The sequence below is a fragment of the Geotrypetes seraphini genome, chromosome 16 (genome assembly GCF_902459505.1).
Source record: "Geotrypetes seraphini chromosome 16, aGeoSer1.1, whole genome shotgun sequence".
In the NCBI taxonomy this organism is placed as follows: Eukaryota; Metazoa; Chordata; class Amphibia; order Gymnophiona; family Dermophiidae; genus Geotrypetes; species Geotrypetes seraphini.
The window spans coordinates 24262263-24289247 of record NC_047099.1 but is presented as its reverse complement, the minus strand read 5'-3'; the positions used below and the strand labels follow the sequence as shown (position 1 = coordinate 24289247).

The 26985-nt window shown below is 45.4% G+C and overlaps 1 protein-coding gene across 5 annotated transcripts in view; it reads left to right on the top strand.

Moving 5' to 3' along the window:
• Positions 1-26985, top strand: part of KDM6B (lysine demethylase 6B) — a 236655-nt gene that overhangs the window by 24646 nt on the left and 185024 nt on the right. Inside the window, exons 1-2 of one of the 5 annotated variants that reach the window (XM_033924254.1) lie at positions 20839-20901; positions 21366-21473. The exons of 3 other annotated variants lie outside the window; for them this stretch is intronic. The gene's annotated coding sequence lies outside the window, so the exon portion shown is untranslated. Of the gene's footprint in view, positions 1-20838; positions 20902-21365; positions 21474-26985 lie in introns of those variants that run through there. One more of the 5 variants, XM_033924255.1, reaches the window with a different exon arrangement.

Genomic DNA, 26985 nt, shown 5'->3' with positions numbered 1-26985 from the left:
GCTTCTCACCCAGCAAGAGTGTGAAAACCTTTTCATCTTCACGGATTTGACATACTTTTTGATGATTCAACTTATGACACTCACGTTTATTGCATGTTTGCACTGACATTTACATTTTTATGGTCTGCCTGTTGGATTGGAATTCACCTTTTGGTTCGTGGACTTTTCGCTAAGGAGGAGCCTGAACTTTTCAAAGATAAGTGATTTATGAATTCGTGATTGAACTATTGAGTGTTCTTTGTGGCCCTCAAAGCTACGATTTTTATTTCTGCTCATATGGCACATTTTATTTGGTTGTGTTGTCTTTGTTTGTTGATAGGGGTTTGTTGTTTTACAAATTGATTGTCATAATTTATTGTTTAACTAATAAAGATGTATAATATTTAATTGATATTGAATTGAATACATTACTCTGATATTATATTGTGAATTACTTATATCATAATTTGGGGGATTCTTTGTGTTTCATTTTAAGGAAATACAGAGCCATAATCCAACATGAAAATAAATCTAAGTACAAAGAGAATACTGAGAGGGGACATGATCGAAACATTCAAAATACTGAAGGGAATAGACTTAGTAGATAAAGACAGATTGTTCACCCTCTCCAAGGTAGGGAGAACGAGAGGGCAATCTCTAAAGTTAAAAGGGGATAGATTCTGTACAAACGTAAGGAAGTTCTTCTTCACCCAGAGAGTGGTAGAAAACTGGAACGCTCTTCTGGAGTCTGTTATAGGGGAAAACACCCTCCAGGGATTCAAGACAAAGTAGATAAAAGACAGGTTGTTCAACCTCTCCAAGGTAGGGAGAACGAGAGGGCACTCTCTAAAATTGAAAGGGGATAGATTCCGTACAAACATAAGGAAGTTCTTCTTCACCCAGAGAGTGGTGGAAAACTGGAACGCTCTTCTGGAGTCTGTCATAGGGGAAAACGCCCTCCAGGGATTCAAGACAAAGTTGGACAAGTTCCTGCTAAACTGGAACGTATGCAGGTAAGGCTGGACTCATTAGAGCACTGGTCTTTGACTTGGGGGCCGCCGCGTGAGCAGACTGCTGGGCATGATGGACCACTGGTGTGACCCAGCAGCGGCAATTCTTATGCACTTCTAATATAATAAAACCCTAAGCCGCGCATGTGCACTCCCACCTGGGTGCTTCCATTTTCCGTGCGCTGTAGGGCACCGCAGGTAGGAGTGCACATGTGCGCAAATCTCTCTTTCTCTCTCCCCCCGAGGCGGATGTCGGCCACGGCGGCTGCAGGCCACGGTGGCTGTCAGCGGTGCAGGCCGTGGCGGCTGCCGGCGACTGCAGGCCGCGGCAGGCGAGCACGGAGCCAGTGTAGATGGCTGGAGGAGGACGAGCAGCGTGTGAAGACTACTGCACACGCTGCTGGAATCACCAGGTTCGTAATCACCAGGGGCGGTAAGGGACTAAGGGAGCCGGACAGACCATGGGAAGGGAAAGAGGGGTAGAGGAAACGCTACTGCTGCTACACAGGGATGTGGTGTGGGGGGAGGGAATGCTGCTTTGGCTGTTGCACAGGGAAGTGGTGGGAGAGAAATACTGCTGCATAGGAGGCAGGGAGAGAGACAGATAGATAGAAAGAAAAGAAGAAAGACACAGGGGCAGAGAGAAACACAGAAAGACAGACAGACAAAGGGGGCCAGGGACAGAGACAGACAGAAAGAAAGACAGCGGGAGGGAGAGAGAGACAGAAATAAAGACAGACAGACATATATTCTAGCACCTGTTAATGTAACGGGCTAAAATACTAAGTATGTTAATAACAATCTTATGGAAATAGTTCTTTCTTAGACCACAAACAGAAGGAAAGGAGGAATCAAAATTTCCAAGAGATAAGTTACAGGAAACTATTTAGGAAAAGGCTTAATCCGTCAAAACCCCCAGTCACTAATTATTTGAACCAGACCCACCTTCTCTGATAAATCCCTTAAGGTCCAAAAAGGATCTTAGCTGATCGGGCGCATAAAAAATATATTTCAAATAGGTTAACATAATGGTAGCACCCAATTTCTTTGTCTCGTCTCTCATTGCAAGAAATAACTTGTGCTTTTCTTGGGTTAATTTTCTTACATCATGAACATATAATATCTAAAAAAAAAATTTGACAAAGTTGATAAAACATTGATGAGCAAATGCGGATGAGAAACAATGGGCTAGTGTGAAGTATGAAATGTTTAGGGCAGTGTCCCGCCAACTTTGTCGAAGCATCCAGAAGTGTGTGGACGTCGACGCGGTGTTTTCGCGCACATGTGTGATGTCATCACATCGACGTCTGCGCATGTGCGAAGGCTCTCCAGACGGGCCCTGAGCCGCCAGTGGGGGGAGGTGCCTACAGGGGAGACGCGCAGAGAGAAGGAGAGACGCTCTCGCCGGCTGATTCAAAGCATGCGCCTCTCGCCAAGAGAGGCACGTCCTGTAGGCAGCGCACCGCTGCCTCTCCTCCTCCCCAGCGTCTGGTAGCACACCTGAAATCTCAGGAGGCACACTAATGTGCCACGGCACCCATTTTGCGATACACTGGTTTAGAGCAGGGCTGCCCAAGTCCGGTCCTCGAGATCTACTGGCAGGCCAGATTTTCAGGGTATCCACAATGAATATGCATGAGAGAGATTTGCATACCAAGAAGGCAGTGCGGGCAAATCTCTCTCATAAGAACATAAGAAATGCCTCTACTGGGTCAGACCTTAGGTCCATCGTGCCCAGCAGTCCGCTCACGCGGTGGCCCAACAGGTCCAGGACCTGTGCAGTAATCCTCTATCTATACCCCTTTATCCCCTTTTCCAGCAGGAAATTGTCCAATCCTTTCTTGAACCCCAGTACCGTACTCTGCCCTATTACGCTCTCTGGAAGCGCATTGGCTAAGGCTCTTAACATTTGCATCTCCTCTTCCTATAGGCTAAGGCTCTTTGCACCTGCATTGTGATGTCATAGAGCTTTATGGTTATAAAAACACAGAAACATGATGGCTGATAAAGGCCAAATGGTCCATCCGCAGCATCCTCTATCTCCTCCTCCCCCATAAGAACATAAGCAATGCCTCCGCTGGGTCAGACCCGAGGTCCATCGGGCCCAGCAGTCCGCTCACACGGCGGCCCAACAGGTCCAGGACCTGTGCAATAATCCTCTATCTATACCCCTCTGTCCCCTTTTTCCAGCAGGAAATTGTCCAATCCTTTCTTGAACCCCAGTACTCTGCTCTATTACGCCCTCTGGAAGCGCATTCCAGGTGTCCACCACACGTTGGTTAAAGAAGAACTTCCTAGCATTCGTTTTGAATCTGTCCCCTTTCAGCTTTTCTGAATGCCCTCTTGTTCTTTTATTTTTCAAAAGTTTGACGAATCTGTCCCTCTCTACTCTCTCTATGCCCTTCATGATCTTTAAGTTTCTCCTCTTATCCAGGGAAAAGAGTCCCAGTTTTTCCAATCTCTTAGCGTATGAAAGGTTTTCCAAACCTTTTATCAGACGTGTCGCTCTCCTCTGAACCCTCTCGAGTATCGTCGTATCCTTCTTAAGGTACAGCGACCAATATTGTGCGTTTCATTACCACCGTAGCTTGTACGTTGCAAGAAGGATTTCCAGGGCACACATCTGACCTTGGAGGAGGGCCACAACAGCTGGAAAGTCTAGAGATGGAGATGATAAATCTCTGATTTTATGTTTGTTAAAATCTTAAATGTACTGTAGATTATGGCAGCTGTTTACATTGATTCATTTGTCTGCAGTGTCTCTGACTCTAAGAGCTGATGTCCTAGCAGAGAGATATAGCGGGGCTCTGGGATGTGGGAGTTGGGTGCTTCATGTTTTCCGTGAAGCTCTCCTGATGACCCTTGAAAGAGAGTCTAAACCCGCCTGTGCCCATCTGTCACAGACCTCTCTCAGAAGAGCACTGCCTTCTCCTACTTTATTCTGATGTACCTTGGGCCCACCTGTTCTGCTCCTGGGTGAAGGCTAGGCGGGGTGCCAGCTGGTGTCTGATCCTGGATTGGAAGAATGGGATGTAAAGAAATAACTAATTTGTCAGGTCAGCCTTTGACAGGTGCTGTAGTATAACCACAGGTACAACTAGCAACAGGCTTGATAGGGGCTGACCAGAGGGAAAAACACTCCATAAGAACATAAGAATTGCCGCTGCTGGGTCAGCAGTCCGCTCACGCTCAAAGACCAGTGCCTTAACTGAGACTAACCTTACCTACGTACGTTCTGGTTCAGCAGGAACTTGTCTAACTTTGTCTTGAATCCCTGGAGGGTGTTTTCCCCTATAACAGCCTCCGGAAGAGCGTTCCAGTTTTCTGCCGCTCTCTGGGTGAAGAACTTCCTTATGTTTGTACGGAATCTATCCCCTTTTAACTTTAGAGAGTGCCCTCTCGTTCTCTCTACCTTGGAGAGGGTGAACAACCTGTCTTTTATCTACTAAGTCTATTCCCTTCATTATCTTGAATATTTCAATCATGTCCCCTCTGTCTCCTCTTTTCAAGGGAGAAGAGGCCCAGTTTCTCTAATCTCTCGCTGTACGGCAACTCCTCCAGCCCCTTAACCATTTTAGTCGCTCTTCTCTGGACCCTTTCGAGTAGTACTGTGTCCTTCTTCGTATACGGCGATCAGTGCTGGACGCAGTAATCCAGGTGGGGGGCGCACCGTGGCCTGGTACAGCGGAATACTGCGTCCCGCGTCCCAGAGCCCCGCTATGTCTCTCTGCTAGGACATCAGCTCTTGGGGTCAGAGACACTGCAGACAAATGAATCAATGTAAACAGCTGCCATAATCTACAGTACATTTAAGATTTTAATAAACATAAAATCAGAGATTTATCATCTCCATCTCTAGACTTTCCAGCTGTTGTGGCCCTACTCCAAGGTCATTCGACTGTGGCGGTATAGAAGAATAAAGTTGTTATTATTATTACTATTTGATGATTTCTGTTTTTGTCTTCGAGCTACAGCAGCGGTTGTGAAAAGAGTGTCTCTTCATGATTGGCTATTTTTCGTCATGTGTGACCTCAATGAGCAGCGCCACAGCGTGAAGTTCTGTTTTCAATTGGGTAAGACTGCTACAAAAACTTAGGGTGTCGAATCGCTTTCCTTTCAGCGTGGATTTAAGTTTAGAAAACTAAGAAGTCCGGGAGAGTTACGGTGGCTGGAGGAGAACTGTCGTCGCGCTCTTGTACAAAACTTGCAAATTTTGACACATTCAAAACACCTTCCATGATTCATGACATGTTCCTCGTAAGCCACTTTCAAGATTTCATAAGTTTTTGTAGCAGTCTTACCCAATTGAAAACAGAACTTCACTCTGTGGTGCTGCTCATTGAGGTCACACATGACGAAAAATAGCCAATCATGGATAATTCAACTATTTTAGCTAAGATAACAAAAAAAAAAAAAAAGGATCTACGAAAAGCTGCGTCTGTAGTAATTTTCTGAACTTTGACGCTAAACCGGTTAAAATTGGTGTAGCGTCAATCGTTTTGAACATATGGGCCTCGGTGTGGGGGGAGTCTCTCTCTTAAGCTCCTCCACCCTCTTCCTCCTTCTGCCTGTGACACCCGAGCTGTCTCTTCTGCCCCTTTGCACCTCCCTTAAAGCAGTGGTATTCTCTACTAGAGAATGACACGGTGGGTGTTACCCGCATCTAGCCGCGGGTAACCTGCCAAAACGGTGGAGGGGGGGGGGAAAGGTGTTCACCGCAGGTATGGGGACAAGGCTATCCACCACCACGTGGAGCGGTGAATGGCCTTGTCACCGCCGTTAAGGGAGGGAACACGCGGGGCCCCTTCCCTCCTTTCTACCCGAATCCATCTCCCTCCCTCCCCCTTATCTTCGTGGCGTGTTTTAAGGTTTCAGACTTGTTGAAAGCTGCCGGTGCGTACGTGCAGTCGCTTGCGTGTGTGGGCAGAAGCTTCTCCTCTGACGCGATGCCGCGAAGGTAAGGGGAAGGGAGGGAGATGCATGGACTGCGCAAGGGGTGCCGAAGGGCAGTAAGGTGGCGAGAGGGAAGGGTGGATGCTGCGTGGACGGGGCGGTGAAGGGGACGGTAGTCCGGTGTCAGGGACAGATTTTTTCCCCGTGTCATTCTCTATTCTCTTCCACTCCTTGGGGGCTTTTCTGCCGCAGACAGAGTCCAGAAACAGGGGCTGCAAAGTTTGGGTTCTCCGGGTTACCTTTAACGAACATTCATCGCATAGATGGCTAAATTTGCATACAATGGAGATAGCACGTATGCAGATCTGTCTTGGGCTTATTCATTAGGGGCACCCTGAAAACCTAACCTGTTTGCAGCCCATGAAACCCATCAGTAAATATAATTGCCTTAAGCTCTCTTCTCGTTCTTAACCGCTCCATCTTCTGCCCCTTAACTTCCCCCGTCATCCTTTCTGCATCCATTATTCCTTAATCTACCTCTGTCATGCAGCATAAAATTCTTAATCTGTTTCATCCCTTCCTCTGGTCTCTCCTAGCCACCTCCTCCTGGTCCTCTTTTATACCCACCCCTGGTCGTTGTGCCTTCCCCCCCCCCCCCTTCCACCTTTCTCCACCTGCTGATTTTGGGCTTTTTCTACCTCCTCTTCCCATCTGCTTTTTATTTCTCTCCACAGTTTCAGGGCTGGACACTGCTTGAGCAGGAAAAGGATATACCGTAACTGAAAACCACAAGAGCTCACCCCCCACTTTCTGGAGCCACAACAGCATTGTAGAGGCATGATGAGTCTCTCACTCCACTGAGTTCCCAGGAGGACAGCGTGAGATGGGGTGTGATTTGTGAGGGTCCAGCTTTGAGCCGCCTCTGTGCTGTGGACGGACCTGTTAGTAACATTGTCTGCTTGCCAGGCAGCTGCAGCTGATTCATCCCTTGCACATGTGGCATCACCGCGGCTGTGAAGGCAAATCTGTGCGTGGACCTCTTGCTGCTGTCCCTGCTCTCAAGAGCTGACATTCAGTTTGAGAACAAGCAGAGTTTAAATGTAGTTATTTTTTGAATGTCTCTTAATGACGGGCACGTGGAGCTGAAGGATGTCTGCGTCCTTCCTCTCATCCATCCCCTTCTGTCCTGATAGTATGCCTCACCCATACAGGGCCGCAGCAGACAGACAAAGCCGGACCCAGGGCAAACGTTGTTAAGGTGCCTGCTGCCACCCTCACCCCTGCCCCTCTACTTGCCTGGAGTCATTGAAATGCAGGCAGCAAAAATCAAGGGAGACTACTCTGCCAGCCACAGACCCTTCTTTCTGCTGTGTCCTGCCTATGCTGAAACAGGAAGTTACGTCACAGGAGGCGGGATGCGACAGGAAGAAGGACTCGTGGATGGCAGAGCAGTCTTGAGCATTGTCATCTGCCATTCGGTGACTCCAGACAAGTAGAGGATGATTGGGGGGAGGGGGTTGGAAAGGAGAGAAAGACGCTGGATCTCACCTTTGCTGTCAGCACCCCCCTCCCCCATTGGAGACCAGGCTAGGGGAATCTTGCACCCCCTGCCCACCCCTCTTGACGGCCCTGCACCCATAGCTTTCGGACTGGAGCAAAGACTAGGTTTGGAGAGTTTCTGAAGGCTCTGGATTGCCCTTGCTGTGAAACTCACTTTCCTCAGCTCTTGCATAAAATTGCATCATTTTGTTGTGAATGACACCACCTGCTCCCCACCAAGCCCCTTCCCTTTAGACTCTGGGGCTTCTGCTATGGCTGTTGTGGGGTGGGGGGGGGGGGAGATGGAAGCCCACAGGGATTTGAGAGGACATCAGTTCCTAGGAGTGCCCAGTACTCTGCATCTGCCAGGTGTGGGAAGCAAAGAGACGTCAAGGCTTAGAGAGAAGCTGGTGTCTGTGGCATCAAAGTCTCCACCGTCTTTCAGCTGAGTCGGTGATTAACTACCCTGGCTCTCTCCGTGCCATGTGTCTGCAGCACTGATCATCCTGCTGCCTGTGTCTGTCACCCCCCCCACCCTTACTCGCGAACCTGCACGTTTCAGAAAACTGATCACTCTCGAGTTCCCAGAAAAGACAGCATGAGACACAATATGAGTGTGAGATGCCAGGAAACAGAATGTTAGGGATTTATTAGGAAAAGAATTGAGAACAAAACAGATTATAATGCCTTTATATCAGTCCAAAGTGTAACCACACCTGAAATATTTGTGTACCGTTCTGGTGCATCTCAAAAAAGATATAGCGGTACTCTTTCCAGAAATATAGGCTAGGGGGCATGCAATGAAGCGACTAAGTAATGCATTTAAAACAAAATGCAGAAAATATTTCTTCACTTAAAGTTTGGCCCATAAAAATGGGGGGGGGGGGTCTCGGTTTTATATTTGAGTCATTCAGCTGTGCACCACGCCCTCCCCCGGGGCCTTCCTTGAGCCCTGATGGTCCAGCAACTCTGCCCGTCTCCTGTCCCAGCCAACTCCATACCACCCCACCTCCCTCCAATGCAATCCAAACCATAGTCTTATATACCGAGTCATCCCGACTATGGGGCTCGATCCGGTTCGCACAAAGTTATTGAAAGGACAAGGAAGTCGTCAATTGCAATCCCTTATTTATCATTTAAAAGATTTCTGAAATAGATAAGTCTTTAGAATTTTCCGAAAGATTATCAGAGAAGGGAGGAGTTAATTTCTGTAGGAAGATCATTCCAAATTTTTACAAGGGAAAATACCAAAGAATGATAGATCCTACCTAAAGCTTTGATTCCCCTAATGGAAGGGAAGGCTAATTTAAATTTGGGAATTCCCCTAGAGCAGGGGTGTCAAAGTCCCTCCTCGAGGGCCGCAATCCAGTCAAGTTTTCAGGATTTCCCCAATGAATATGCATGAGATCTATTAGCATACAATGAAAGCAGTGCATGCAAATAGATCTCATGCATATTCATTGGGGAAATCCTGAAAACCCGACTGGATTGCAGCCCTCGAGGAGGGACTTTGACACCCCTGCCGTAGAGGATAAAGGCTGTTGGGAGTTGAATGAAAAAGTAATCAATGGGGGGAAAAAATCCCATAAAGAATTTTGACTATAACACTGGCACATTTGAATTGGATTCTCCAATAGACTGGAAGCCAATGCAAGGCTTTCAACAAAGGAGTAACATGATCGTATTTACTCTTACCAAATATTAATTTGGTCGCTGTGTTTTGAATAAGTTGTAGCCTCTTCGTGTTACACTTACTTAAACTGATATAAAGAGAGTTTATGTAATCCAAATGAGCCAGTATAATAGCCTGAACCAAAGCAGCAAAATGTTGTTGATGGTAAAAATGGCGAACCCTTCTCAATATCCAAAGACTCTTGTAGAGGCCGACCTTGCATGCCCTGGTGATCCAGCAGTGAACAGGGACAGGAGTGTTCCGCCTATGCTCTTGCTTCATGCAGAGCTGCTAAAGAAAATGGCTTCCTCGAGTTCCTGTGGCAACCTCAGAAGACCATGGAAACTCGTGACAGCCATTTTCTTTAGCGGCTCTACTTGGATCAAGAGTGTAGGAGGATTGCTTCTGTACAGGTTCACTGCCGATCCACCAAGGCATGCATGGTAGGTCTTTTCAGTGTCTGGGAGGTGAGGTGGTGCAGAGCTAGCTGAGACAGGAGAGGACACTCCTGTCCCGGCTCACCGCTGAACCACCAGGGCTCAAGGCGAAACCGTTGGCTGAGCTATTCAATCCCTCCCTAAGTAAGGGGAAAGTTCCCCTGGACTGGAAATTAGCTAATGTCGTTCCTCTGCATAAAAAGGGTTGCAGGGCAGAGGCTGCGAATTATAGACCGGTGAGTCTCACATCAATAGTGTGCAAACTCATGGAAACACTAATTAAAAGCAAATTGGACACGATCTTGAATAAAGGGAATCTTCGGGATCCCAGTTAGCATGGATTCACCAAGGGTAGGTCCTGCCAATCAAATCTCATCAGCTTCTTTGACTGGGTAACAAGAAAGTTGGACTTTGGAGAGTAATTGGACGTTGTGTACCTGGACTTCAGTAAAGCTTTGACAGTGTCCCACACCGCAGGCTGCTAAGCAAGATGGAATCGATGGGGTTAGGAGAGACACTAACTGCATGGGTCAATGATTGGCTGAGTGGCAGACTTCAGAGGGTGGTGGTTAATGGTACCCTCTCTAAAACATCGGAGGTGACCAGTGGAGTGCCGGTCCTGGGTCCACTCCTTTTCAACATATTCATAGGGGATCTGACTCGAGGGCTTCAAGTTAAAATAACACTATTCGCCGATGACGCCAAACTATATAATATAGTAAGTGAATGCAGTTTACAGAATTATATGGCGCAGGACCTGCTTACATTGGAAAGTTGGTCCTCAACCTGGAAGCTAGGCTTCAATGCTAAGAAATGTAAGGTCATGCACCTCGGAAGCGGAAATCCATGCAGGATGTACTTCTTGAAAAGAGAAACTTTAACTAGGACTTCTGCAGAACGAGATTTAGGAGTAATCATCAGTGCAGACATGAAAACTGCCAATCAAGTGGAGAAGGCTTCATCTAAGGCAAGGCAGATATTGGGTTGTATCAATAGAAGTTTCGTCAGCCGAAAGCCTGAAGTCATAATGCCGTTGTACAGGTCCATGGTGAGACCTCATCGGGAGTACTGTGTGCAATTCTGGAGGCCACATTACAGTAAAGATGTGCGCAGAATTGAATCGGTTCAGCGGACGGCCACCAGGATGATCTCGGGGCTCAAGGGTCTCTCGTATGAAAAGAGACTGAACAAATTGCAGCTCTACACTCTCGAGGAACGTAGGGAGAGGGGAGACATGATCGAAACATTTAAGTACCTCACAGGACATTTCAAAGTGGAAGATGATATTTTATGTCTCAAGGGACCCTCGGCCACAAGAGGGCACCCGCTCAAACTCAGGGGCGGAAAATTTCATGGCGACACCAGAAAGTATTTCTTCACAGAGAGAGTGGTTGATTACTGGAACAAGCTTCCAGTGCAGGTGATCGAGGCAGACAGCGTGCCAGACTTTAAGAATAAATGGGATACCCATGTGGGATCCCTACGAGGGTCAAGATAAGAAAATTGGGTCATTAGGGCATAGACAGGGGGTGGGTAAGCAGAGTGGGCAGACTTGATGGGCTGTAGCCCTTTTCTGCCATCATCTTCTATGTTTTTTAAGGCAGGCCCAGGAGAAGCCTGCAATGAGTCGAGGAGGGAGTGGGGGAGCAGAACTGGTCAGGAAAGGACATGGAAGGGGTTGTTCCTGTCCCGGCTCACCGCTGGACCACCAGGGCTCACGGCATGCCCGGGGGAAGCCTGCAACAGGTTGGTGTGGGGACGGGTGACGCAGAGCTAGCCAGGACAGGACAAGGAAGGATTGCTCCTGTCCTGGCTCGCCAATCCCTGTATTTGAGTATAAACGGAGGTTTTTATTCAAGTCAACCTTTTTGGGGAGAAAAAACGGTTACCTCGGTTTATATTTCAGTATAGACAGTAAGCTCTGGAATTCCTTACCAGAGAAAGTGGTAAAAGTGATTATTTTAGCAGAATTTAAAAAAGGTTTGAACAAGTTCCTGGAATAAAAGGGAATAAAAGTTGACAAGCCATTATTAAGATGGATTTAGGAAAATCCAATGCATAGTCCTGTGATAAACAGCATAAAATCTGTTTTTCTGTCCTGGGATTCTGCCAGGTGCTTGCAACCTGGATTGTCCACTGTTGGAAACAGGATACTACGCTAGATGAACCTTTGCACTGTTCCAGTATGACAGTGCTTATATGCATTCATGCCCTGGATTAGTAGAGGAAAAGGTTTGTGCAAGGAGAAATTTCTTTACTCCTCCACACCCAGTTAAATCCACATTATGGTAACATTCAACCCACAGTGATAAGCAGCTTGCAAGCCACTCACAGCCATAGGATGAGTTTACCCCAGATATTCAGTACCAGGACACGTGTGGCTCCAAGCATTGATTATCTGGGTATGAGCACCGACTTGCAATACAACCGAGCACTGGTTGGTTTTCATACCAGAGTGTGGTTAACTTGGAGCATAAGTTAGAACAGTCTTTCTCTAGCTGGATAGGAAAAGGCCAGTTAGGGGAGATATTTAGCAGCACTAACTGGTTAAGTGCTGCTGAATATCAGTGGCTGGCCAGCTTAGTGGGATTTATGGTGAAAGCGATTAGCTTAGCAGGGTTTAATAAAGGTTTGGGTAACTTCCTAAAAGAGAAGTCCATAAGAAGCATAAAATCTGTTTTACTCTTTGGGATCTTGTCAGGAACTTGTAACCTGGGTTGGCCACTGTTGCAAACAGGATTCTGAGCTTGATGGACCTTCGGTCTGTCCCAGTATGGCAGTTCTTATGTTCTTAACCAGACAGGAGCCTCTTGTGTCCTGTTAAACTCCTTTGAACATCGGACCCATAAAGATATAAAAAAATGGTGGCAGAGAAAGACCATACAACCTATCCGTATCATCTACTCTTCCTTCTAACACAACCACGTGTGATGAAACAAAACACACGATGAAACCAAAGAATGTAAATGATCAATATACTCGTAGCATATATTATAAAGTGTATACCGTAATTACAAAGGCCCATATTCTGTAAATGGCGCCATATATTATGCGCCGGTAAGCGTCTACCAACTCTTACATTAATTGCTTTAATTGGCGCAACAATTGACCGCGAAGTTTAAACACCAGTTAAAATCTCGATAAAAAAAAGTAGGTGCCAGAATTGTGAATACAGAATGTGGTGTCAGGTCAAAAGCGCGCTGGGACAAAGGCGCGCCCAGACAATTGAATGCAGCGCGGAGGTGTGCGCCGCCGAAAATTACTGTTTTTAGGGCTCCGACGGGGGGGGCGTGGGGTTTTTGTTGGGGAGCCCCCCCAGTTTACTTAATAGAGATCGTGCCGTGTTGTGGGGGGTTTGGGGGGTTGTAAGCTCCCACATTTTACTGAAAACTTCACTTTTTCCCTGTTTTTAGGGAAAAAGTTAAGTTTACAGTAAAATGTGGAGGGTTACAACCCCCTAAACCCCCCACAACGCCGGCGTGATCTCTATTGAGTAAACTGGGGGGGCTCCCCAACAAAAACCCCCGTCGGAGCCCCTAAAAACTGTAATTTTCTTCAGCGTGCGCCTCCGCCTTGCGCTCAGTTGTCGGCGCGCGCCTTTGTCTTTCGCGGGGTTGTCTATGAACCCAGAATGTCATCTAGCAGCACTTATTTATTTAATTATTTATATTACGCATATCCTACAATTGTATGCGGATTACAAATTATTCAGGTACTCAAACATTTTTCCCTCTCTGTCTCGGCGGGCTCACACTCTATTTAATGTACCTGGAGCACTGGGGGATTAAGTGACTTGCCCAGGGTCACAAGGAGCCGTGCGGGATTTCAACCCACAACCCCAGGGTGCTGGGGCTGCACCACCCACTCCCCAAAGTCAAAGTAGGTGTGGTTAGGGGGCGGAGATGAACTTACACTCTGCTAGATGCAATTCTCCCCAAATCTTACACACTGGTAATGTAGGTCTTTAAAACCCTGCCCTACATTGTCACCTAAATATTTTCTTGGTGATGCGTCAAAAGCGCGGAGGATAGTGGCGCAAATGTGCTTCACTGCTTTGAGGCCTTCCCTTTTGCGCTCTAAGGGGGGGTGTGGGGGGAGACCCCCCCCCCACTGCACTTAGAAGTCCTTGTGCTCCCATTGAGGGGGTGTGCCCCCCCTACACTAAAAACTCCCAAATAGCGAAAAGAACGAGAGTTTTCAGTGTATGGGGCCAACCCCCCCCCCAATCGGGAGCGCGATCAGTTCTAAGTGTAGTTGGGGGGTTCCCTCCCCCCACACCCCCCTTCACAGTGTAAAACGGAAGGCCTCAAAGCATTGGAAGTGGCAGCGCGAATTTGTCCCGCGCTCAAATGTTGGCGTGGGATTGTCGGCGAACCACTGTCCTCTGCGCTTTTGACGGTGAACCATTTTCTTAGGCGCTGGTAGACACAATTTTGATTGGCACACGGCCAGTGCCGTTTTTCTAGGCCCCCAACTGATTTAAACAACGTGTGCAGCATCTGGGCCAAAACGAATGGAGTAAAATAAAAATCTAAATATGAAAACTCAAAGGATATTTTCCAGAAATATTATCCAATAGAGCGGTGGTTCTTAAACCTGTCCTAGGAAGACCCCCCAGCCACCCAGGTTTTGAAGATAGAAACATAGAAAATGACGGCAGAAAAGGGCCACGGCCTATCTAGTCTGCCCACACTAATAGCCCACCCCCTAACTACCTCCATGAAGAGATCCCACATGCCAATCCCATCTTTTCTTAAAATCTGGCACGCTGCTGGCCTCAATTACCTGTTGTGGAAGATTATTCCAGCGGTCAACCACCCTTTCGGTGAAGAAATATTTTATGGTGTCACCATGAAATTTCCCACCCCTGAGTTTCAACAGATGCCCTCTTGTAGCCGTGGGACCTTTAAGAAAAAAGATATCTTGTTCCACCTCGATACGGCCCGTGACATATTTGAACGTCTCGATCATGTCTCCCCTCTCTCTGCGTTCCTCGAGTGAGTACAGCTGCAACTTACCCAGTCGTTCCTCATACGGGAGATCCTTGAGTCCTGAGACCATCCTGGTGGCCATTTGCTGAACCGACTCAACTCTCTAATGAATGTGCATGAGGCAGATGTTCATGCCCGTCACCTCTATTATATGCACATCTGCCTCGTGCGTATTCATTAGGGATATCTTGAAAACTCGAGGGGCTGGGGGGCCATCCCCTGCGTAGCTGCTCGTATCCCTGATTTAGTCAGGAGCTTGAGCGCAGGCTGCGTGGACTCTTTCCTGGCTCAGCTGGGACTAGCAGTGGGCCAGCTGTGTGGGCCCTCTCCTCTTTCACGGCATGGTTTCTGGGGTTGAGGTTCAGTCCAATCTTAGGCCAACTGGCAACCTAAAGACCGGGTTCGTCCAGTGAATCAGTGAGGCAGATTTATTCTCCTTTTGATTCCAGCTGAAATCCTATGCTGAGGCAGGCAGGCACCACATGGCACAGTGAGTAAGAACATAAGCAGTGCCTCTGTTGGGTCAGACTAGAGGCCCATCATGCCCAGCAGTCCGCTCACGCGGCGGCCCATACAGGTCCAGGACCTGTATAGTAATCCTCTATCTATACCCTTCTATCTCCTTTTCCTTCAAGAAATCATCTAATCCCTTCTTGAACCCCAATATCGTACTCTGTCCTATCACACCCTCTGGAAGCGCATTCCAGGTGTCCATCACCCTTTGGTTGAAGAAGAACTTCCTAGCATTGGTTCTGAATCTGTCCCCTCTTAATTTTTCCGAATGCCTTCTCGTTCTTGTAGTTTTCAAAAGTTTGAAGAATCTGTCCCTCTCTACTTTCTCTATGCCCTTCATGATCTTGTAAGTCTCTATCATGTCCCCTCTAAGTCTTCTTTTCCAGGGAAAAGAGCCCCAGTTTCTCTAATCTTTCAGCATATGAAAGGTTTTCCATACCTTTTATCAATTGCGTCACTCTTTTCTGAACCCTCTCAAGTATCGCCATATCCTTCTTAAGGTACGGCGACCAATATTGGACGCAGTACTCCAGATGCGGGCGCACCATCACCTGATACAACGGCAGGATAACTTCTTTCATTCTGGTTGTAATACCTTTCTTGATAATACCTAGCATTCTATTCGCCTTCTTAGAGGCCACTGCGCACTGTGCCAACGGCTTCATTGTCTTGTCCACTATTACCCCCAAGTCCTTTTCTAAGGTACTTTCACCCATTACCAGCCTTCCCATCGTATAACTGTACTTCGTTTTTCTGTTTCCTACATGCAAGACTTTACATTTCTTTACATTAAACTTCATCTGCCATCTCGTCGCCCACTCTTCTAGTTTGTTCAGGTCCCTTTATAAATCCTCACAGTCTCCTTTAGTCCCAACTCCACTAAATAGTTTGGTGTCGTCTGCGAATTTTATTACTTCGCATTTCGTCCCTGTTTCTAGATCATTTATAAATACATTGAACAGCAGCGGTCCGAGTACCGACCCCTGCGGAGCACCACTCGTGACCCTCCTCCACCCTCCCTTCACCCTTTGCTTCCTATCTGCCAACCAATTTTTCATCCATCTATATACGTCTCCTTCCACCCATGGTTCTTCAGTTTACGTAGTAGGCGTTCATGGGGTACCTTGTCAAAGGCTTTTTGGAAATCTAAGTATACGATGTCCATGGGGTCCCCTTTGTCCATTTGTTTGTTAATTCCTTCGAAGAAGTGTAATAAGTTTGTTAGGCACGATCTTCCCTTGCAGAAGCCATGTTGGCTTGTATTCATCAGTTTATTCCTTTCTAGATGCTCATCGATGCTGTCTTATCAGCGCACGGTCCAGACTTTCTTACCAAATAATAATAATAATTTTATTTCTTATATACCGCCAAAGCCATAGTAGTTCGAGGCGGTTTACAACGAAGAAGGGCTGGACAATCAGCGAAAATGGTACAAAGGTACAATCAGAGAAAATAGGTGGCAGAGAAAAAAATGGTACAAATAGAGAAAATAGGAACAATCAGCGAACAGTGCTACAATCGGTGAAAAATGGTACAATCAGCGAAAATAGGTACAATCAGGGCAAAAAATGGTACATGGAAGAAGGTCAAGACAATCTGCGTAAAGGATCAATCCAAGAATGTAGGTATAACAAAGGGATACAGTGGAAGTGGGCATGTAGGTAAAAAACAGGGGGTGCAGACAGCGGGTGAAGATGCGGTTTAAAGGGAAGCAGTTTAAAGGGGACGGGACATGGTGAGATAGAAGGGGCCAGGGTAGGGCATAGGGGTCTTAGGATGTGAATCGGTTGAAAAGATTAGTTTTTAGTAGTTTCCTGAAGTTTAAGTAGGATGAAGTGCATGAGATGATGTGGGCCAGCCAGTCATTGAGCTGACCTGCTTGGAAGGCAAGAGTTCTATTTAGATATCTTTTGTAACGGCAGGCCTTTAGGGTAGGATAGCTAAACAGGTGGGTTCTACGTGTGAGTTTGGATGGACGGTCTAGGATAAAATGGGATATCAAGTAAAGGGGGGCCGAGCCAGGGATGGATTTAAAACAGAAACAGGCCTTCCACATCAATCAGGAAGTCCATTTACCCACTTTTCACCCTATGGGGTCTAAGTAAAGGATAAAGCATTGCATTTTCTGGATGTCAAGCAAGGGATTCTTTGGTACATCTACGTTACCAATGAGTTTTGCCTTTCAGATCACCTTTTTGTTCTCCAAGGTCATGCCAAGAAAGGGAGGCCGGCATCTAAAGCCTCGATATCCAGATGGATTAAAATGGACATTTCCCCTGGGAATGTGGGCTATGGTAAACATCCACCAATCGCAGGAATAAGACTATTGAAGCCTATAGGGAAAATCGGGGAGGGGGACCTTAAAAGTTGAATTTGCAGGTTTCTGATCCCAGGTCCTCCACCTCCAAAACCCCTTTCCATGTGATTTTTCTGGCAGTGTCCATCTTGGATTTATAAACAATCATGTTTTCTTTTGCCTCCATTTACCTCAAAATCAACTGGGATGGCCTATGTGCTTTCAAACATTATTTTCACCTCACTGCAAGAGTTGAAGCTGGAAGTCCCATCAGCTTCTTCTCAAAGCTCAGTTATAGCAGTTCTTTCCCTTGCATCTGGACATCACTAAGCTGGTCACTGACCACTGGAAGTCACCAGAAGGATCCTTTCGATTGGCTAAAACTATGGCCACACTATAGCTGATGGTGCCAGATTTCCAGCAGCTGTTCGTGCAGCCAAGAGTGGATTTACTGGTGGCACAGGTCATTAAACGAACCTCCCTCCCTGGTGAAGGAGGCATGATGTTAAAGCATCCTCAGGACAGCCAAGTGGACTTGCTCCTCTAGCGTCAATTTGAAGTTTGGCCCTAGAGATTAAGTTGGCAGCCACATCTTCCTTTGTGGCATGTGCTGGTCATACTTGCCTGTCTCGAGCCTCTGACTCGATAGATGGGAAAGATCCCAAAAGCTCCTCTCTGGGGCAAATTATATTGCTGATGCTCTGAGTTATAAGATCTTTCCGGCAGGAAACCAGTCCTTAGGTTCACGGAAGCAGGGCTCTCCTGATTTAACATTTTTTATTGATTTTTTCATATAACAAGTGTGTCATAAAGATTCATACAATTACCTTAAATATACACTTGATATCTCCATAACATACTTTACATACAACATATCTTATATTATCCTTACTATAATTTTAGACATCATATAAAATTAAATGATTTTATCAACTGTTATTCAATTATGAATCCCTTTCCCTCCCCTTATTTTGTTAGTTGCACATAATATAACAACTATTATGATAATTTATTTATATTTTTTATGATAAAGAGAATAAACCTACCCCCCCTCCTTTATCAAGTATCTTATTATGGGAAAAATTATATCAATCATTACAAAAATCTGTTAATGGTCCCCAAATCTTCTTAAACTTATCGATATATCCTTTTTGCGTTGCAAATGTACGCACAGTCCAGACTTTCTTACCAAAGGTAGTCTCAGCCTTCCACATCAATCAGGAAGTCCATTTACCCACTTTTTTAACCACCAATCGCATTGAAAGCACACTCCACTACAAGAGTTGCTGCCTCGTGGGCGGAGACTAGAGCTGCCTTGCCCGAGGAGATTTGTAGAGCAGCTTCACCAGGGTCTATAGAGTAGATGTAGCAGCTGGAAAGGACACCGCTTTCGGACACTCCATCTTAAAGGCCCACCCTAAACTCTGGGGACTGCTTTGGTATGTCCCTAGCATTCAGGACCACTAAACACATTACACTAGAAAGAAAGATTAGGATCTTTTCTTACTTTGGTAATCTTCTTTCTTGTAGATGTGTCTAGTGGTCCTGAAGTCCTGCTCTCGGTGTAGGCTTTGCCTGCCTTCTTAGGATCAATCTGGATTTGAATAATTTTTTGTCTCTTGGAAGAACTGAGAGTGAAAAAAAAAAGAAAGATGATATATAGGTAAATTATCAAAGCCATACAGTCTGGTTTAAGTCTCTGCTTGACAGCAGTTCATAATTGGTGCTAATTGTACAAGTATGGCTGTTATAAAGTTATTTTCTCTGTTTGTTACAGAGCAGACCAAAATTGTAGTGTCGGATTTTCCTTGTTTTCCTTCTTCTTTTTAAGTCTTTTATTACAATGTTACTTGATTGCTTTGGTACAAACTGAGGGGGCAGGAGCAGTTCCCTGGGAAGGAGGTGAAGTTGAAAACATGAATGACAGTTTTCTGCAAGCAACTTGCTAGTTCCGATACAAGACCCCAGGGTTTAGGACACATCTACAAGAAAGAAGATTACAGAGGTAAGAACCTAATCTTTATTTGTTGGGTGAATCTCTTCATAAAGGTGTTTTATATTATAAATCTCCAATAAATAAGAGTCCACCAAAGCAATCTTCATATATGCTAGTGAAAGCTGTGCACTAGGACGAGAAATGCATCCTGTAAGCCAACATGCCACAGATTTAATAACGTTAAAAACCGATTTATGGCCCCTCAGCCAAACAAAAACCGTGTCCAAACATGATTGCACTGCCCCAAGTCCATATCTCCTGGGAATATTTCTGCTACCAGTACTCTTATCCTCAGTGTACGTGAAAAAACAAACCCCAACATCCTGAAGTCAATTGAGCTGAAGGGCCTACAAAAACCTTCAATACAATGGGAGACAAGGCTGAACCTTGTGGAACTCCATATGAAAGCTCTTGGCTGCTGAAATTTTTCCTTCACACTTAATGCTTAAGGTTGGTTGTGTGTGCAACTTTATTAATTAGCTGCTAATTGGCCTTAATAACCAATTATTGGCTATAATTGGTTTTAATTAATGCTAATTGGCAGTTATATGCGTAACAGCCCTTAGTATTCTATAAGTATTTTAGTATACTTATTTTTATAACGCTGAAAGGCTATAAAACTCTACCTCCAACAGTGCAGTACAGTTAATATTCAATAGACGGTACCTGCTCAGATGAGCTTTCAATCTATGGACAGACAGGGTTGGTGAGATTCTGGTGGAAGGAATGATACAATGGGTAAAGGTGTCTAACAGTTTCAAAACGGTGGGTTTTTAGCTTGGATTTGAATACCGCCAGAGACGGAGTGTGACGTATCGACTCTGGCAGCCTGTTCCAGGCATATGGTGCGGCAAGAAAGAAGGGACAGAGTCTGGAGTTGGCATTGGAGGTAGAGTACAGATAAGAGGAACTTACCCGATGAATGGAGTTCACGTGGGGGAGGGGGGGGGTGTGGAGGAGCACAGGGAGAGATGAGATATTCAGGGGCTACGGAGTGAATGCGCTTGTAACTCAGTAAGAGGAGTTTGAACTGTATTCGGAAATGGATGGGGAGCCAATTAAGTGACTTGAAAAGGTGGATAATGTGAGCACGGCGGCTCATGGAATATAAGTTGTGTGCTTAAATTCCAGAGCGTGCTGCTCCAAGGAGTGTGGATTTGGGAGGAGCGTAGGTAGGTCGGGACACATGTGGGTTATAGAAACCTCACATTTACGCATCTACCAGTAGGGCGCAAGCTATTGAACTAGCAAAAGTGCTCCTTGAGTCCTGAGACCATCCTGGTGGCCATTCGGTTCAGCAAACGGCCACCAGGATGGTCTCAGGACTCAAAGATCTTCCGTATGAGGACCGACTGGGTAAGTTGCAGCTATACTCATTCGAGGAACGCAGAGAGAGGGGAGACATGATTGAGACATTCAAATATTGAGGTGAAAGGAGATATCTTTTCTCTTCTAGGACCCACGGCAACATGAGGGCACCCGTTGAAAGTCAGGGGTGGGAAATTTCATGGCGACACCAGGAAGTACTTCTTCACCGAAAGGGTGATTGACCACTGGAATGATCTTCCACTACAGGTAATTGAGGCCAGCAGCGTGCCAGATTTTAAGAAAAAATGGGATAGGCATGTGAAATCTCTTCATGGAGGAAGTTAGGGGGTGGGTCATTAGAGTGGGCAGACTTAATGGGCCGTGGCCCTTTTCTGCCGTCATTTTCTATGTTTTTAAATTTAAGCACTCACGTTAGTGTTTGATAGCGGCGGAAGCGAACACAAGTGCTGTGTTAGAATTCACACTTAGCCCTCATCGTTCCTGTGTAGACAATTCCCGCATCTTGTATAACTTCTGGTTCTGCCCAAGCCTTGTCCCTGGACCGGTGTGGCACTGTCCGGATAGTGTTTTGATGGAGCAGGGTTTGGCCAGAGCTGGAGCTTATCTGGTTAGTGGAGATCTTTAGTCTGCTAACCTTGTACACTTCTCCCTCTGTAGTCATGGTTTCGTTATCTGCGGTTTCGGTTATTTGCGGTTTTTTTCATGCACAGGCTCCACCCCCAAATTTACGTCAAAGGAAGCTCCCAACGATGCACAGAGAAAATCGATCCTCTCAGCGTTATACAAAGGAAATTGCGGCACTGTCTTGACAGGAACAGGTAATTTTATTTGCGGTTTTGTGTCTTTTTTTTCAGGCTTTGTACAGAAAAAAGCGAATAACATACAAAAAGTTATTTGTGGTTTTTCTGTATTCGCGGCCATGCAGATCCTCTGCGAATACGGAGGGAGAAGTGTAACTGTTTAGATCGGTGTCTCTCAAAAGGAGCAAATATCTTTTGCAGTACATTATAATTGAAATAATAAAATTGCAAAAAACAAAAAAAAAATTAAACTTGAGAGTTATTTATTTAAAGTTCTTTAAGCTATGTATGGGTAATTGTAACAATGGTGAAACTAAAGTAGATAGAAAAGAATTGTTAATCAATGCGATGGATGTGCTTGTTTTTGAGGTCAAATGAACTCAAAATGCAACTCGATAGTCGAAAAGCAAACACACATTTCATCATCCACCATTTGCAGTCGTTCTCTTTTTTCAACTTAATTTCTGTCAGAGCTGAAGTTTGCAAAGATATGAAGATCCAAATGGTGACAAAGCCTTGATTGTGTTTCGTTGCTCAAGTTAGGATAACTAGTGCATAAAAAGTAAAAACAAAATTACTTGCCATTAGTTTTCAACGACCAATCACATCAAAGAATGATGCTTGTCTGAGCGGTTGTATCCTTATGCACGCAGACACTCATAATGTTGACAAACTCTTGCATGTCATCTATTCTAGTGTATACTTGCATGTCATCTATTCTAGTGTATACTTATAAAGGGAATTTTTAAAATTGAAGTAAAATTCTGGAATCTCTTGTGGCACACCACTTTGCCATGGCACACAGTTTGAGAGACACTGGTTTAGGTAAAGGAGAGGTAAGGGTGTGATGGAATTTGATAAAGTAGTGTGGTTGCTGTGTTGTCCATTTTAAAAGGTCATTAACAGAAATAAAACAAAAAAAGATAATGACACCTTTTATTGTTGGACTATCTGGTAGGGCTGTGGAGTCAGAGCTGGGAGCAATTTTGAGTGGAGTTGATATCGGTAAAAATGTACCAACTTCAGCGGTCAGGTTAATTTTGGGGTTAAAAAATATGACCACGTGACACCCCTCTATCGGGTGTTGCACTGGTTGCCAGTGGAGGCGCATGTGAGATTTAAATTTGGTTGCTTTTGTTTTAAGATTTTATTTGGTTTGACTCCTAAATATATAAATGAACTTTTCTCTTTTACAACCAATAGACATGAGAAGCTCACATTTGAATTTTGATTTTCCGTCTGTTAAAGGAAGCAAACTTAAAATCATCACCAGTATTTTTTTTCAATATCAGGCAGCAGCATGGGGCAAAGATTTAGATCAGGGGTGTCCAGCCTTTTGGCTTCCCTGGGCCGCATTGGCCGAAAAAAATGTTTCTGGGGGCCACACAAATGCACAAACGCTACAGCAAGACAGAGGAAGGAGCCGGCAAGACAGTAAACACCAGGGGGCAGCAGAGGAAAACACTGCATCGCCCTCGACCGGGGCCACACAAAATACTTCACGGGGCCGCTTGTGGCCCTCGGGCCACAGGTTGGACACCCCTGATTTAGATCAACTACTTTTTCTTACTGAAATTTATGGAGAATTTAGAAAACTTCTAAAAACACATCTGTTTCTGAAGCATCTAGGTAGTTAATTTGTAAAAAAAAAACACAAAAAATTATACTATGCAATAATCAGATCTTTTAGGGTTTTTAGCCATTGGTTTTAATTGTCTAATTTTCTTCAACTTTTATTGTATTTTAAATGAAGTATTTTTAACGATGTAAACCGCATAGAACTTCACGGCTTTGCGGTATATAAAATAAATAATAATTATTATTATTTAAAGTTATATTTACCAATACTTTTTCAAGCTCCGTCTCTGGCAGTACAAGTATTCAAATGTAGGCTTAAAGCCCATTTTCTGGCTCTTACCGATGTCTGTTTTAGCATTCCCTCTGTGAGAAATTCCCTAACCCTTATTTGTCTGTTTTGATTAGGTTGTAAGCTCTATTGAGCAGGGACTCTCACTTACACGTTTAACGTACAGTGCTGCCTAAGCCTGGCAGCGCTATAGAAATGATAAATAGTAGCAGTAGTGATACGTTTAGATCCAGACCCCAAAATGTAAAGCCCAACATCAGCATGCGTCGGAGCTGGAGCAGCAGATGGAGTCGGACAGTAGAAAAACAGAGGAGTCGAAGTTGAAGGTTTGGTGTGTCGATGCCACCACCCTGCTATCTGGTAGCGGCTTAAATATCACCGTTAACTGGATAGTGCTAAAACCAGATATCCAGGTTCCTGGTTCTTAATATCCGGTTTCATTGTAATTACAGCCGCCGACGTTTTTCTTCAACCCTGATCGCTATGGTTAAATATTGGATGGGGGAGGGATTTTTTTTTTTGTACTCTCAAAGAACCTCTAATTAACTGGAAAATATAACCACCTGGGAGTAATGTAAGCAGTTCGCTCCCAGCTGTGCAGTTCCCAGCATTGAATATCTGGGTATGAGCGCTGACCTGGAAATTAACGGGCATCGGCCAGTATTCAGACTGGTGCCCAGTTAATTTGGTGCATCAAGTTAAGAAAGCCTTATTTCTGTCTTAATCTGCTCTTATTCATGAGTATCTTATTCCCCACGAACCTTTGAGAACCTTAAGATCCGCATCACAGCACCTTCTTCATGTCCCATCTTTAAAATTCATTAGTATACTGGTAGGGCGGGGTGGAGAGTACCACTAGGGGGGAGGTGGGGGGTATTGGAAGGTTCTGGCACTTAGTCATGGATATGATAAGTGGGGCTAGGTGGGGGGGGAGGGGGTGGTGTGGCATCTTCGGGGCTCATAAGAGTCCATGGCCTCAGGGTGCCTTAACATAGAAACATAGAAAATGACGGCAGAAAAGGGCCACGGCCCATCAAGTCTGTCCACTCTAATGACCCACCCCCCTAACTTCTTCCCCTAAGAGATCCCACATGCCTATCCCATTTTTTCTTAAAATCTGGCACGCTGCTGGCCTCAATTACCTGCAGTGGAAGATCATTCCAATGATCAACCACCCTTTCGGTGAAGAAATACTTCCTGGTGTCGCTGTGAAATTTCCCACCCCTGATTTTCAACGGATGCCCTCTTGTTGCCGCGGGTCCTTTAAGAAAAAAGATATCCTCTTCCACCTCGATACGGCCCGTGACATATTTGAACGTCTCAATCACGTCTCCCCTCTCTCTGCGTTCCTCGAGCGAGTGTAGCTGCAACTCACCCAGCCGTTCCTCATATGGGAGATCCTTGAGTCCTGAGACCATCGGGGTGGCCATTCGCTGGACTTCCTCAAGTCTCGGCACATCTTTGCGGTAATGTGGCCTCCAGAATTGTACACAGTATTCCAGATGGGGACTCACCATGGATCTGTACAACGGCATTATTACTTCGGGCTTTCGCTTGCCCTATGTAGAGTAGGCAGGGGGGGAGTTTGCTTGCTGTAATCTTTTTCCGTACATGCTCGTTATATTATTGGATATGATGATCCATCATTGTTTGTACTGTGCACCCTTGGGGTTTGTTTGCATCAATAAAAATAGTTTGAACCTAAAATTCATTAGTACCCGTAGGGCCTCTTCATTTGCAACTTTAGCCCCTACAATACGGAATTCATTGCCAATATATTTACGGGGGAGCAAAACCTAGATAAATTTAAGGGCAAACTCAAAAGCTTCTTATTTAAATACGCTTATGATTGCTAATCAGTCTCTGGCTCGGTGTCAGGTCAAAAACGCGCCGGGACAAAGGCACGAGCAGACAATTGAGCGCAGTGCGGAGGCAGGCGCTGAAGAAAATTACTGTTTTTAGGGCTCCGACGGGGGTATGTGGGGGGGTACCCCACCCCACCCCGCGCCGCGTTGTGGGAGCGTCGGGGGGGGTTTGGGGGGCTGTAACCCCACACAATTTACTGAAAACTTCATTTTTTCCCTGTTTTTAGGGAAAAAATTAAGTTTACAGGAAAATGTGGGAGGTTACAACCCCCAAACCCCCCACAACACCGGCGTGATTTGTATTAAGTAAACTGGGAGTGCTCCCCAACAAAAACCCCCGTCGGAGCCCCTAAAAACAGTAATTTTCTTCGGCGCGCGCCTCCATCTTGCGCTCAGTTGTCGGCGCGTGCCTTTGTCTTCCGCGTTGTTGTCTATGAACCCTCTGGCTCCTCCCTTGCCACATTTTGTTCCTACTCATACGGCCTCTTCGACAAAGCCGCACAGCAATGGCCCCGAAGCCCTTTAAATCTCTATGAGCTTCGGGGCCATTAGCGCAGAGCAGCCGCTAGCGCAGCTTTGTAAAAGAGGCCGATAGTCAACATCAGTACGATTTCTCCCATTTCCCTTTTGTTTTAACCTTAATTGTATTCTTTCCTTTTAAAATTGGATTTCTCCCCACTTTCCTGTTGTTTTCATGTGAGTAATGTTGCGTCTTAATAAGTCCGTTAATTGTTCCCCATTTTAAATTGTCAAACGTTTAGTATTTATGATTAGCGTTTTATCAAATTTTTAATCAACTTGAAACTTGCTTGCCTAGCCAAATATAGCCACTAGCTGGCTAAGAAGTGCCAACTCTATCCAAACTCCTCCCCCAGACCGCCCCTAGTCTAGCCAGTTAGGGAATGGCCATTTAGAGGGCGATGTTCCCTCTAAGCCAGTGGTCTCAATCTCAAACCCTTTGCAGGGCCACATTTTGGATTTGTAGGTACTTGGAGGGCCTCAGAAAAAAATAGTTCATGTCTTATTAAAGAAATAACAATTTTGCATGAGATAAAACTCTTTATGGTTTATAAATCCTTTCTATTGGCAAAGTCTTAATAATAACATTGTCATTTATAGCTAAAGAGACAGATGATCAAGAAACTGTTTCATTTTACCTTTGTAATTATGATAAACAAACCGAGGGCCTCAAAATAGTACCTGGTGGGCCGCAAGTTTGAGACCACTGCTCTAAGCTGAGCAGAGGTTTTCCAGCTGCGGGTTGCTGCCAGTAGGGGGAGATGCTTCAGTATTGTGTTTTCAATCACTAGGGGCAGGCAGGTTCCCTAGAGTCCTACAGAACTTGCTTGTCTCTCACTATTGGAAATATGATAGTGAAACAGCACCTCCCACTGGCAGGACTGTACGTGGAGGACTTTCGCTCAGTTAGATGCTGCTGAATATCAAACCCCCCCCCCCTAAATTTACAATTTATAAACACCAAAGAATAGAAGCCCCAGAAATTGCTGGCGCTCAATAGTGTTTGGAAAATATCTTATATTTCTGTCAGTTTTTCTTGGTCTCTGATGGCATTTCTTGATGTTGAAGGATCATCTTTTATCGTTACATACTGTACAGACACGAATTCCTTTAGCAAAACCCGATTTTGTGTGTTTTTCTCTAGACAAATGAATAGCAGACCTAAATTTAGATGCATTTTCAGCTGAACCTAGCCTGCATTTAGAGGCTGAGGCTTTTTTTTTTTTTAATTTAAAATCTGCTCCTAATCACTGGCTCCTTCCACAGACTTTGTATTTGT